Genomic DNA, 15,103 nt, shown 5'->3' with positions numbered 1-15,103 from the left:
AGCCCCTTTGCTCAACTTCACATCTCAACATTTGCTGAGGGCACCGGAGCCAGTTGTTTATCCTAAGAAAGAGTGCCGGACCGTACCTCTTATATATATAATTTTATAGACAGTTCAGCATTGCACAGACATGCACACACACTGACAAAGACTATGTCGAAACCGAATAATTGGGTAAGACAGAATCTGTTTGGCAATCAGGAAAACCTACATGACGCCATCTTGTGAATGGCAGCAAGACTCCATTTTAGAAAAGAAAGCTTACACAAGCGCCATTTTGTCAAAAATACATAGGCCCTCATTCAGAGCCGTACGCTCTGAGCAGAGCGCACGCTCTGAATGAGGGCCGGGCTCCATTTTCATGGAGCGTCCTCATGGCCGCTCGTATAGCTGTGGGTCACCACCCACAGGCTATACGAGCGTGCATTGTGATGGCCGCGATGGTCGAGACCATCGCGACCATCGAAATTGCGAGTCGGAGCCTGCGGTTGAGGTTTTCAACCGCAAGCTCCGGAGTGATTTTGGCTCTATCAGAGCCAAAATCACTCCCACTGACATCACTAGTGATGTCAGTGGGCCGGCTTCTGACGGGAGGCGTTCCCGTGGGAATGCCCCCGTCAGGGAGGCACGCCCCCGGCACGCCCACCAAAGGGGGCATGCTGTCAATCAACATTGACAGCACGCCCCCTTTGATCGGACACAACGAGCTAAGGACTTTCCTTCGTTCGTCGCGTCTGGCGCATGCGCACGACGGAGCTCCCTCCGTCGTGCGCATGCTCAGTCCATAACATCGACCCACTTGCGAGCGGACAGCCGCTCGCGAGTGGGTCTGAATCAGGCCCATAGTACACAATCAACAGTGCAAAATTGATAAAAGTAGCAATTTTGCTACTCACAACTCAAAGTTGGTAAAAAGTAGCACGAACAGCTTTTTAACAATCTTCCCCTAACACCTACCGACGGTGTTTAGCAGACATAAAATAACTTTGCAACACATTAAAATCACCACAGACTTATAGTTGAGCAGTAGCAAAGTAGTGGTGTTTTCCCTGCATTCACATTAACACATACGCGATGTAGCAAAAAGTAGCAAACCATCGCGACCATCGAAATTGCGAGTCGGAGCCTGCGGTTGAGGTTTTCAACCGCAAGCTCCGGAGTGATTTTGGCTCTATCAGAGCCAAAATCACTCCCACTGACATCACTAGTGATGTCAGTGGGCCGGCTTCTGACGGGAGGCGTTCCCGTGGGAACGCCCCTGTCAGGGAGGCACGCCCCCGGCACGCCCACCAAAGGGGGCGTGCTGTCAATCAACATTGACAGCACGCCCCCTTTGATCGGACACAACGAGCGAAGGACTTTCCTTCGCTCGTCGCGTCTGGCGCATGCACACGACGGAGCTCCCTCCGTCGTGCGCATGCTCAGTCCATAACATCGACCCACTTGCGAGCGGACAGCCGCTCGCGAGTGGGTCTGAATCAGGCCCATAGTACACAATCAACAGTGCAAAATTGATAAAAGTAGCAATTTTGCTACTCACAACTCAAAGTTGGTAAAAAGTAGCACGAACAGCTTTTTAACAATCTTCCCCTAACACCTACCGACGGTGTTTAGCAGACATAAAATAACTTTGCAACACATTAAAATCACCACAGACTTATAGTTGAGCAGTAGCAAAGTAGTGGTGTTTTCCCTGCATTCACATTAACACATACGCGATGTAGCAAAAAGTAGCAAATTAGTGGTGTTTTCCCTGCACTTCATGTTAAACATAGGACAACGCAAAATAGCGATTCAGACACACAGCCAGCTTTTTAGTGACCTTTCCCAAACCCATACTGGCATGCTCACACACATACACAGAAGCCTTTCCAACTTAGTGCTGGTCGCTAAGTGCCCCACAGACCCTCAAACGCACAACGCGATTTAGTGTCATTTCTCCCCGCATACACATTTAAAAGCAATGGTCCCGCAGCGCAAAAGGAATGATTATTACTTGGTTTAATCGCAATGTCAGCATATAAAGAAATGAATGTTTTCTCTAACTATGGCTTAGTAAATGACAATTGGACCGTGTTTGGTGCCGTACTGATCTACTCTGTTCCCACAGCATTCCGGTGGCATCGGTGAGAAGATCAGAACATGCGGCTATGAAATATGAATGTTAGAGAGAATAACTTCTTGAAATGTTGTATGCCATAGTTAGATTAGATTTATTATACAGCGGGAAGGTGAACACAATCAGGCTGTTAGAGGCTGGGTGGTGTCTTTGCACTGACCTATGAATTGTACCGTAACAGAAGAAGCAAGAAGAGGAACCAATGAGAACCTGCCAACCTATTCTATTGTATTGCTTATCCCAGTACGGGTATATATGTGAGTGCTCTGAAACAAGATGCCAGTCTGCGGTGTTCCTGTTATACTGTTCGACGGAGGTCTCATTATTGATGCCGGTATCTGGTCCCAGAGCGCACGCATATGTATTGACTGTACCTTATGACCTAATGTTTGTACAATTTATTTAGCACTCATTGTTAGATCATAGCGTGGTAACATCTGTACTTTAACCTGAATAATAATCTTTAGTGCGTTGGACTGCTATTCAACTGTCTTAGAGTTTTATTAATGGTATAATTAAACACAGCACTAATTAGCGACATCTTGTGGTTTTAGAAGGTATAGGCAGGTTTTGTCTTAGAGGTTCTAGGCAGGTGAATCTTAGAGGTTTATAGGCAGGAATGTACTAAAGGTTTATTTACGATTCAACAGTTGGGGGCTCATAGGTTTATCACGTTATCTGATACATGGTAAGACTCGGTCAGTTCTCTCTCAGCAAAAGGATGGAGGTGCCTTTTGAGAGACACATTAGTCTTTCATTACCACAGTGTTGCTGAGAGCGTACTGCCGGTTATTGTGTAGAGGAAGCGCTGATCAGAATCCAGGGACAAGGAGAGAAAAGTCGTTTTCTCTTTTTGATAAAAGTTTAGAGGGAGTCGCATAATAGCGTTAAGGTAATAACACGTGGGCTTGGTCGCATCACTGTGTATGCGACTAGTCACACAATTGCATACACATACTTCCGGTTGTGCTGCCATGTGTTTGAACAAAGCCATTGAAAAAAGTGTGTAACAGTGAATACTTGTTGAACAAAGTTAAGGGTATCGTATGATCCTTAAGGGCTAGGTGCATGGGTTAGCCTAGCCGCTCGGTAAGCAGCTTTACCGTTATATACACAGTAGCAGGTGTACATGTTGTCTTTGTTGTAGAGAGGTGCGTGAGAGTAGCCGACATACAAACTCTCATAGGTGTGGAAGTTGCCTTACTAAATCTTATCCGGGTGTGGAAGTTGCCTTTTTCAAATCTTATCCAGGTGTGGAAGTTGCCTTACTAAATCTTATCCAGGTGTGTGGGCGCCGCCGACTTAAATCGTCCACAGGTAAGTGAAAGTGTCTTGATTGTCTTTCACCAGCTTAAATCTTTATTGAAAAGCATAGGAGTTGTCTCAGAATGGGAGCCACGCAAACAGTAGAGATGTTAGGCAATGAGCTAATGGAGGCGCCGATCGGATCGGCCCGTCGTATCATGCATACCAAGTACGGTACTTATGCAATAAGGTATTGTGATTTATGGTTTAATATGACGAGGAAGAGTGTTAGACCGTTTCCCAGAATTGGTAGTTTTGATAAAAATGTGTTAGACAATGTCCGGGATCACATCAGTTTGATGCGCTCCCGAGAGAAAAAGGTTAAATATTTTGAATGTTTAAAACTGTGGTAACATGAAGGGGATGCGTGGCTTAACAATGTGCAAACGACGCAAACTAGAATCCCGAGCACATTGGCAGAAAATACATCCGCGACGCTAAATTGCAATACGGGCGAGCCGCAAAATGGCGCGCACGTGCAACAAGGTAGCATTGTGGAGAGTATTGCCAGCAGTTCACGCTCACCTCCCCCACCTTATGTGGATAGAGGTGCAAGTACAGTAACCAAAAATACCCAAAAATATGTAACAAGCAACTTGTACCCTCTCTTAAGCAATTATAAAGAAAATGTTCATGATGCGGATGATGAGCCTATTGTAATGTCTGTCATTTCCCATGCTGTGCAGATGATATATGCTGCATCACCACAATCACGAGTGGTGCCGCCATCTCCATCGGTAACAGCAAGGGAAATGTTAATGCCCTCTGCACCCGTAGAGGAAGTTGTTCATACCATACGCAGCAGCAGCAGACTAAACCCCCAGCCAGGTAACCAGGTTAAAGGTAGCAGCGCTACCGGTCTGCATCCCATTCGGACAATAACTGTTCCAAATGGAAATGCAGACGCAAACGGTATAGTGCCCACGAGGGAAGTAGTAATGCATTGTCCTTGGACAAGAGCAGAACTAAATTCCATCATAAATGATTTCCCCGATCCCAAAAAGGAATTAGCCAAATGTCAAAGATTTTTGAGGAATTTGGGTAGTTCACATGAACCCACTAATAAAGATTGGCGTGTGGTGTTAAGGGCCTGGCTGCCACGCAATACCGACGTGACAAAATTTATCACGGATTGTGTATTGGATGATGACGTTCCCTTAACAGACCAAGTAAACCAAGGTAACATTTCCCGCATTGTAATTCAATTGGGTATATATTTTCCAGTACTAGTTAACTGGAACAAAATTTTCACCATTAAGCAGAAAGAGAGTGAGACTGCAGAAGATTACTGCGATCGGGCTCTGCAGGCTATCACCCAGTACACTGGGATAGAGGATATTAAAGATATCACTCACCACAGGGGGATGATAGTTACGGTACTTGTGGACGGTCTGAAAGAGAGTTTAAAAACTCGGGTTCAGACCTCACAGCCTGGCTGGCGGGGACTTACAATAGATACCCTCATAGAAACCGCCATTGAACATGATAAGAACATCTCCAATAAGAGAGAAGCCCAGAGCGAGAAACTAATGGCTGTCAGTATACAAGCTCTGGAGGGAATGACGGTAACATCACAGCCAACAGACACACTTGCACTTGCACACACACTCACTTCTGAACAAGTATGTGCTCTCACTAACCCCACTCAACAACAAACACAACTCTATCCCACTAACCCGATGCAACCACAGGTCCCAGGCTATCCACCAACTTCTTATCCCCCACAATACCCTTACCCTCCCTATCCTTACCCATATCCACCACCCTTACCCTCTGCACAAACCTCACAACACCACATGTCTTCACCCGAAACACAAACCTGTTTTAACTGTAAACAAACAGGACACTTAAGTAGAAACTGTACAGTAAAAGGAGTAGGGATCCTACATCAGGGAAGACCTAGATATCCCCATAAGTGATATGCACAGAGGCCAGCAAATGTTCAGCAGGCACCAGCTCCAATTGTAGCCGTAAATGCTTTATTGGAGAATGATAGCCAACGCTAGGGGTCAGGTCATACCTGTAGTCTACAGATGGTCAGGTTAACGGGAAGTACTAGGGAAGAGCCGATCATGTTGGTTGATGTAGCTGGTACTGAATATCCTTTTCTTGTAGACACAGGGGCGACCAGGTCGGTGATAAAATCCCCCGTTAATTTGCAGGTGACCAACGAGACAGTACCAACAATGGGTGTAACAGGTAAAGTGGAACATTGTCCTTTAACAAAGTCCACAGAGGTTACTATTGGGCCATTGCATACCAGGCATTCTTTTCTCCTGGCTGCTGCGGCTCCTACTAACCTACTGGGCAGAGACTTGTTATGTAAGATCGGATGTGTTATATATTGCACCCCCGATGGTGTATTTTTAGATATCCCAGAGAGAGTGGAATACGAGGTGCGGGATATGTTAGACACTCCTCAAAGGATAATGTATCACTTTACAGTTTTAAATTAAACTTCATCACAGGTAGATGAAATGTTGTCCCTAATTCCAGATTCCCTTTGGACTAAAGATGGACAGGACACTGGATTAATGGCAAACGTAAGCCCTGTAATGGTAAATTTAAAAAGCGGAAGGCAAGTCCCAAAAATTCCCCAATACCCACTAAAACAGGAGGTAGAGTTAGGGGTGTATCCCATAATTGAGCGGTTATTGCAGCAGGGAATTTTTGTCCATACAGCCAGTGTAGCCAACAGTCCCATTTTTCCAGTGAAGAAGGCTGGTGGGAGGGGTTATAGACTGGTACAACACCTTAGAGGGGTTAATAAGGTGGTAGAGAGCCAATTTCCCGTAGTGCCGAATCCATCTGTCATCCTTATGCAAATTCCACCAAATGCAACCCATTTCACTGTCATTAATCTTTGTTCTGCTTTCTTCTCTGTACCTCTTCATCCTGACTGTCAGTACCTATTTGCATTCACATACAGGGGTGTACAATACACATGGACACGATTACCCCAGGGTTTCATAGACAGCCCCAGTATCTTTTCCCAGGCATTACACGATTGTTTACAATCTTTTTAACCCGCCAATGGATCTGTTCTAATTCAATATGTAGATGATTTATTGCTATGTTCTAACTCGTTTATGTCATGTTTGAATGATACTAAACTTTTGTTGCTTCATCTCTCGCAAACAGGACACAAGGTTGCTAAGGACAAACTACAGCCATGCCAATCCAGAGTTAAATACTTGGGACACTGCCTAACCCAGGGGCTGCGACATCTCACTGCAGATAGAATCCAGGCTATACAAAACATGACACTGCCACGTAGCCAACAGCAAATCCGTACCTTCTTGGGAATGTGTGGATATTGTAGAATGTGGATTTTTCTATTTTGGCCTTACCTTTACAGGAATTAGTCTCTTCCTCAAAGCCCGATCGTGTCATACACACTGAGGAATCAGAGCAGGCTTTCCTTAATCTTAAGGATAGTCTGACAAAAGCTCCTGCATTGGGAATACCCGATTATGAAAAACCTTTTGATTTGTATTGTACGGAAGCTGATGGTTGTGCTGCAGGTGTCCTTACACAAAAACATGGGGATGCCAGTAGGCCCATAGCATATTACAGTGCACAATTGGACACTGTGGTGAGATCACTCCCAACCTGTTTGAGAAGTGTAGCAGCAATGGCTCTATTGGTCAGCAAAAGTGAGGATGTGGTATTGGGCCATGATATGATTGTCTATACCCCACATGCTGTATCTGCCCTGTTGAACTCTGCCCAAACCAGACACGTATCCTCAGCTAGATTCACCAAATGGGAACTAGCTCTAATAGCACCCTCAAACATCACTATAAAGCGGTGTAATACGTTAAATCCAGCAACGTACTTGCCGTATGTGCATAACAATGCACAAAGGGTGGAGGATGAGTCTCTGGTAGAAAGTGAGTTTTGCAAAGGTATTGATACGCATGATTGTATGGATTATCTTAACCAGACCTTTACCGCTAGACCTGACATATGTGACATACCTTTAGAGAATGCAGATGTGACATTTTACACGGATGGGAGTTGCCATAGACAAACGGACACAGGTGAGTTATGTACAGGTTATGCTGTTGTAGATGACACAGACATCATAGAAGCTGAACCTCTTGGTCCTTCTTACTCAGCCCAAGTGGCGGAGTTAGTAGCACTGAGAAGAGCGTGTGAATTGGCAGCAGGCAAATCTGCCAACATTTACACTGACTCTAGGTAAGCGTTCGGGGTGGTTCCCGATTTCGGAGCTCTATGGCGTCTGGTGTGCCTGACAGCAGCAGGCACACCAGTCGCACATTCCAGACACATAAAAGGATTATTAAAAGCAATTCAGTTGCCCAAAATGGTAGCAGTAATAAAGTGTAAAGCCCACACATGTGAAGAAGATCCAGTATCATTGGGCAACAACAGGGCGGATGAAGCTGCCAAGTGGGTAGCAGGTTTAAAAACAAATGTACCCATAGAACAAGTAATGGTTTTCCAAACAGTTGACATGCAGAAATTAATTGAGATGCAAAATTTGTGTTCTACCCAAGAGAAAACAACCTGGAAGTCTAAGGGACTCTGGACTCTGGAGGGATGGACAAGGTTAGCCGGTGGCACCTAAGGTGTATTACCCAAGCCTGGCAGAGGCAGCGCATGGACTGACTCACTTGGGAAAACAGGGTATGTGCAAGTTGGTGAGGGCATACTGGTGCGCACCAGGTTTTTCTTCACAAGCAGAGAAGATAGCAATATCCTGTCTGACCTGCTTGAGAAAGAACATAGGGAAAGCGATCCCTACCGAACCGTCCCACATTCCATGGACTGATGGACCTTTCCAGGTGATACAAATTGATTTCATCCAATTACCACTCTGCAGGAACCTTAAGTATGTATTAGTGTGCACAGACGTATTTTCTAACTGGGTTGAGGCCTACCCAGTGGCCACTAATACTGCTGCGTTTACTGCCAAGAAAATAGTTCAGGAATTTGTATGCAGGTACAGTATCCCTAGAATCATCGAGAGTGATAGGGGTACCCATTTCACAGGTGATGTTTTTCAAAATATGTGTAAGCTGATGGGTATTAATAACCGACTTCACACCCCCTACCGACCGCAAGCCAGTGCCAAGGTAGAGAGGATGAACGGGACTATTAAAAAGAAGCTAAGTAAAATCATGGCAGAGACTGGACTAGGATGGCCAGAAGCGTTACCCTTGGTCCTACATAGCATAAGGGCCACTCCTAGACCTCCTCTGAATCTGTCCCCATTTTAAATATTGTTCGGTAGACAACATCATTTGATTATAAGTCCACAGGAAGATCTAAAGGGTAACAACAAGGTAACTATATCAATGAGTAAGCAGTTAAAGCAACAGCACAGAAACTGAAATTGTTGTCTAATAATTTGCCTGAAACGAACTGTCATGATGTTGAACCAGGAGAATATGTAATGATCAGAAATTTCTTGCGTTCAGGTTGTTTGACTGATCGGTGGGAAGGTCCGTACCAGGTGCTGCTGATGAGTACTACATATTTGAAGGTGGCCGAGAGAGATGCCTGGGTCCATTCCACTCACTGCAAAAAGGTCAATCAACCGGTGGAGAAACAAGTCGGAGACAAAGCTGATAGCGTGGATCTGTTGCTCGCGAGCTTGTTCCGGGAGGATTGAAAAGGTCGTAGTAAGATACCTGAACTGAGAGAAATTCGCAGGTCTTGTTGTGACAATGGACGGGCCTGCTGTGTTCATTTTCATATTCTCTTTTAGAGTGTTCACCATCCTGTTCAGTCCAGGGATATCCAGTGTCTGTGATGGGGGACCGATTGAGGAAATGGGAGCTGATGGCAGTGCTGATGGAGTGGAATCAGGAGGAGTGCAATGCCAATCAGGTTAGTGTCTTTCCAATCTTAGTACTGTTATTGTTAAAAGAGCTGTTATTCCGGATACTCGGGGAAGGTGTGGAGGGTTATCGTCTGAAGATTCCTGTATTTGTGAGCTTTGTGGGTCCCTAGTTGATGAGAACTGTATCCAACGGTGCCAACCTAAATATAATCTGTACTGGGGTGGGTATCCTCTAGAGGATTATCATAGCATGGTAGACAAAGTATTAAATCAAACTGATTGCTGGGTGTGTTCACATGTGCCCCAGGGGCAGCATAACGTAGGGTTGGTGCCATTTCCGCTGAATATCACGGAAATTTTAGAATTACAAAAAGGGAAAACATTGGATGGAAAATTCCTCTCATCCAAACCACCTCATTTCAAACTCTATCAATTCCAAGTAGATAGATCACTTTTGTGTTTAAACATAACCAACCCCAATAAACCCTGGAGTTGGGAAGTGACGGGGAATAATCAGACGATGACCTTCTCACAAAGAGCTGATAATGAGTCCATAAACCATGATTTATTGCGCTCCACTAAGTCTGGTGGGAAACATTTTAGGTATCGGTATACATTGAGTTCCACCAAAGAAATTATTGGTAAGGTGCCAAATGGTTATTGTGCTAAAATAATACAGCCAGAAACTTGCATGTATCAGATGGAAGAACCAGACATAGGATTGTTTGCAAGGGAAATGTGCTTAATGATAATGATGCATACCATTCCTTATGTTCTCCCTGATAATGTATATTTCATCTGTGGAAGAAAAGCGTATAAATGGCTCTCCCCGAGTTCTGAAGGTTTGTGTTGCCTGGGAAGAGTAGTCCCAGAAGTTATGACCCTCACACATACATAAAAACACACCGTCACCATATCTTCACACACAATATGAACACAGAGGCAAAAGAAATATGGTACCTGGTGATATACATAAAGCCACTCAGTTAATCAGTGAGACAACTGGCTTTCAAGTTCTGGTCGCATTGGACCCCACCAGGATCGCTCAGGGATATAACAAAAAAGTGACCTTACAAGTCCGCGCTAATGAGATGTTCTTGGATAATGAACCTTTTCACAGATTCCAAACGTATCTCAGTGAGTCCATATGTAAAAACACAGAGAAAAACAGAAGAAAAAATATTCTTTTGTCAAAACAATAAATGTTCAAAAAATATTCTACACCTCAGGTGTCAGAAATAATTGAGGGTGTAATATTAATCCCAACCAAGGACAGCTGTAGATCTTGAGAAAGTATCCAAAATGTCCATATAGATGTGCCAACACCCTGATGAGACCAAAATAGTGCTTACATGTAAGCTTACATAGGAAATGCAGGAAACAAGTACGTAGCAGTTTCTTTGTACAGCCCTTTTCCACACCACACGAATCCACTAGTTGTTTATATAAATCGGATCCACAAGGCCCAAAAAAAATATATAATAAGGGGACCGTGACGTCACAATGAATGATAAAAATTACATAAGTTTATTGAGAACAAAGTAAAAACATGATAAACATACCCTATGTGAAACACCAGAACCTATCAGCGAAAGATGGATCCCGGGTGAAACGCTGAATTAGGTGTGGTGGGACACACAAAGGTGGCAAACAGACACTAGGACGCGTTTCGACGCTCTGCGGCGTCTTTATCAACTATAGTGTCTGTAAATAAAAGTTCCTATTAGAATGCCAAAGTATACATTATGGTAAAAAGTCTCTATAGAAGTATGAAAACACTTACCAAAAAACGGAGCATGTATGATCACACGGCTGCCATCTTGATGAACGGAACTACATTTCCCATAAGTCCCTCCGAATATATATACACAAGGTGGATGGGGCCACATGACCTTAATTAATGATGTCATAAAGACCCGCCGCGCATATTTCTAAAAACGCCGGTCACGTGGTCTAAACCCCTCACCTCTCTAATCGGAGCATATACGGCCGCCATCTTGAAAATAAAAATAAAAATAAAATTACATTTCCCATACGCATGTATAGAAGCACTATTTTGGTCTCATCACGGTGTTGGCACATCTATATGGACATTTTATATGTCTGTATTTGTAAGTTGGTGACTTATATTCTGACCTTTCCTGCTGCTATATGAGGCAGCGCCCAATGTTGTAAAATTCTTTTTCTAGGATCGCTCAGGGTACATTAAATTTTAGATATATCCAGGAACTTGCTAAATTAATAGATAATATCACCGAGATGTACGATGACACATTCAGGTATACAGGGAGAGAATTGCAAGCGTACAAGAAAGAACTGGTGCAACACAGGCTAGTGTTGAATTATTTAACTGCTGTTACTGGAGGGTATTGCGTAACATTGGCCACCCAATTTGTAGTAAAATGTTGCACCTATATCACCAATGATACCAGCGACCCTAAGGAGGTGATAGACCGGAAGATGGATGAAATTCTGCAGCTAAAGTGGGAATTTCGCTAGAACCATAACGCTTCAGTGGCTGAAGTAGGGGAAAAGATAGAAGGATGGGTGTAATGGCTGAACCCAGTGAAATGGTTCTCAGGTCTAGGGGAATGGGTCCAGGAAGTGATCGCTAGCATAGGCAAATTCTTAATCCTTATACTGATTGTCATCATAATAATTGGCATATGCGTCCGGTGTGTTCCTATTGTGTTGAAGTGTTGAAAATGTAAAAACAGAGTGAAACGAAAGAAAGAAACTATGATGGTGGTCAGTAATGACAATATGTATACTGAGGTAAATATAGAACTGCATTACAACCCTGAACTAGGAAATACAATCGTGTGATGTATTATATTTAGACATGCATAGAATGTATTATTGAAATGTTATTCATAGAACACCTCAGATAATGTAAAGTCTCAATTCCCCTTCAAGACTCTCCTTATAGGATAGGTGCATCCCCACATCTTTCCCATGATCCACTTAAGGATCCGCGATGTGGGTATAAGGGCAGTTTTATGTCCCTCCCGTAGACGCATTATCTGAATGGTTCAAATGACCACACTGCATCATACCATAATAACATTGAACGATATATTCTCATGCATGGCTAAACAGATTCAGAATAGGTTGTGATAGCGCTTGATTGGCTATCAAAGGGTGGACTGTCGAAACCGAATAATTGGGTTAGACAGAATCTGTTTGGCAATCAGGAAAACCTGCACGACGCCATCTTGTGAATGGCATCAAGACTCCATTTTAGAAAAGAAAGCTTACACAAGCGCCATTTTGTCAAAAATATATAGTACACAATCCACAGTGCAAAATTGATAAAAGTAGCAATTTTGCTACTCACAAGGCAAAGTTGCTAAAAAGTAGCATGAACAGCTTTTTAACAATCTTCCCCTAATACCTACTGACGGTGTTTAGCAGACATAAAATAACTTTGCAACACATTAAAATCACCACAGACTTATATTTGAGCAGTAGCAAAGTAGTGGTGTTTTCCCTGCATTCACATTAACACATACGCGATGTAGCAAAAAGTAGCAAATTAGTGGTGTTTTCTCTGCACTTCATGTTAAACATAGGACAACGCAAAATAGCAATTCAGACGCACAGCCAGCTTTTTAGTGACCTTTCCCAAACCCATACTGGCATGCTCACACACATACACAGAAGCCTTTCCAACTTAGTGCTGGTCGCTAAGTGCCCCACAGACCCTCAAACGCACAACGTGTGTCATTTCTCCCCGCATACACATTTAAAAGCAATGGTCCTGCAGCGCAAAAGGAATGATTATTACTTGGTTTAATTGCAATGTCAGCATATAAAGAAATGAATGTTTTCTCTAACTATGGCTTAGTAAATGACAATTGGACCGTGTTTGGTGCCGTACTGATCTACTCTGTTCCCACAGCGTTCCGGTGGCATTGGTGAGAAGATCAGAACATGCGGCTATGAAATATGAATGTTAGAGAGAATATCTTCTTGAAATGTTGTATGCCATAGTTAGATTAGATTTATTATGCAGCGGGAAGGTGAACACAATCAGGCTGTTAGAGGCTGGGTGGTGTCTTTGCACTGACCTATGAATTGTACCGTAACGGAAGAAGCAAGAAGAGGAACCAATGAGAACCTGCCAACCTATTCTATTGTATTGCTTATCCCAGTACGGGTATATATGTGAGTGCTCTGAAACAAGACGCCAGTCTGCGGTGTTCCTGTTATACTGTTCGACGGAGGTCTCATTATTGATGCCGGTATCTGGTCCCAGAGCGCACGCATATGTATTGACTGTACCTTATGACCTAATGTTCGTACAATTTATTTTGCGCTCATTATTAGATCATAGCGTGGTAACATCTGTACTTTTACCTGAATAATAATCTTTAGCGCGTTGGACCGCTATTCAACTGTCTTAGAGTTTTATTAATGGTATAATTAAACACAGCACTAATTAGCGACATCTTGTGGTTTTAGAAGGCAGGTTTTGTCTTAGAGGTTCTAGGCAGGTGAATCTTAGAGGTTTATAGGCAGGAATGTACTAAAGGTTTATTTACGATTCAACAACTACACAATGTCACACACACAAACTGACAGACTACACAATGTCACACACACATACTGACAAAGACTACACAATGTCACACACACAGACTACATACTGACACACACAAACTGACAAAGACTACACACACACCTCTTTCACTTAATAAGTTAATGCAGGCAAATACAGCATAATTTATTAAAGATTCCCACCTCCCCCGCCACCAACCCCCATCCCCTCACCCGGCAACTACCCCGCGCTGGCAGACACCACATACACGTCCCCGCCAGCACCTCCTTTCCTCTGTCGCGCATCCCCACATGTAATAGACACACCTGTAGGACTCCGGGGGAAAGCGCCATAGATACAGTCAGCGAGTCACTGGGCGGCAGCTCATCATTCAGCCTCTCACGATGCACCATCCTCGGAACAGCCTGGGAGGAGCTGCGCACTGCAATCAGCCAGCCCAGCCCCAGCCAGTGTACAAAGTTAGCTGCTGTTGTTCAGCTACCCGTTAATAGAGCGGCGGCCAGGGGGGATTTCTAGGTACTCAGAAACCCCCCCTGCGTGCACGGGTGTGAGATTTCTGAGCTCATCTTTACACAAACATACAGAGGCCTCTTTGTGGAAATGATTATCACTGGATGTGTAGTACAGTATTGTGGTAATGCTAGTATTGTATACATGTTTCCTGTTTTACGGTATAAATCCATTGTGCCTATTGTCATTGGTATCCTGGAAAACATTCCCTATTCAGGATTTAAGCTTGTTTGGTAAATGCTGTGATTTATACTGGCTGTGCTGACACTCACCAGCTATCTCTAATTTCCAGTCTCTGTCCTGGAAACCAAAAAACCTCTAATGTTAGCGGCTGTTGGGCGCAAAGCCATATTACATCAGTGTATCCAAACACCATTACAACTTTGGAATTAGACCAATATAGGTTTAAACTTGCTTAAAAATGGACTGGCTTATCTAATTTCTTATTAACATTTATTTAAGTACTGCCAGCACACTCAGGGCCTGATTCAGACCCGCTCGTGAGCGCTATGCGCTCACGAGCGGGTCGATGATGGCCCAGTGCGCATGCGCATGACGGAGCCGGCTCCGTCGTGCACATGCGCGTGACCGGATAGCGACGGGCAAACCGTCGCTCCGGGTCTCGTACCAAAGGGGGCGTGCTGTCGATGTTGAGTGACAGCATGTCCCCTTTGGTGGGCGGGCCGGGGGAGTGGCTGCCCAAAAGGAGGCGTTCCCATGTGAACGCCTCCATTTGGGGACGGCCCCACTGACATCATGAGTGATGTCAGTGGGAGAGATTTCGGCTCTGTGAGAG

Source organism: Taudactylus pleione, unplaced genomic scaffold, assembly GCF_031769625.1.
Source record: "Taudactylus pleione unplaced genomic scaffold, aTauple2 ptg000671l, whole genome shotgun sequence".
In the NCBI taxonomy this organism is placed as follows: domain Eukaryota; kingdom Metazoa; phylum Chordata; class Amphibia; order Anura; family Myobatrachidae; genus Taudactylus; species Taudactylus pleione.
This window is presented reverse-complemented; position numbering follows the sequence as displayed.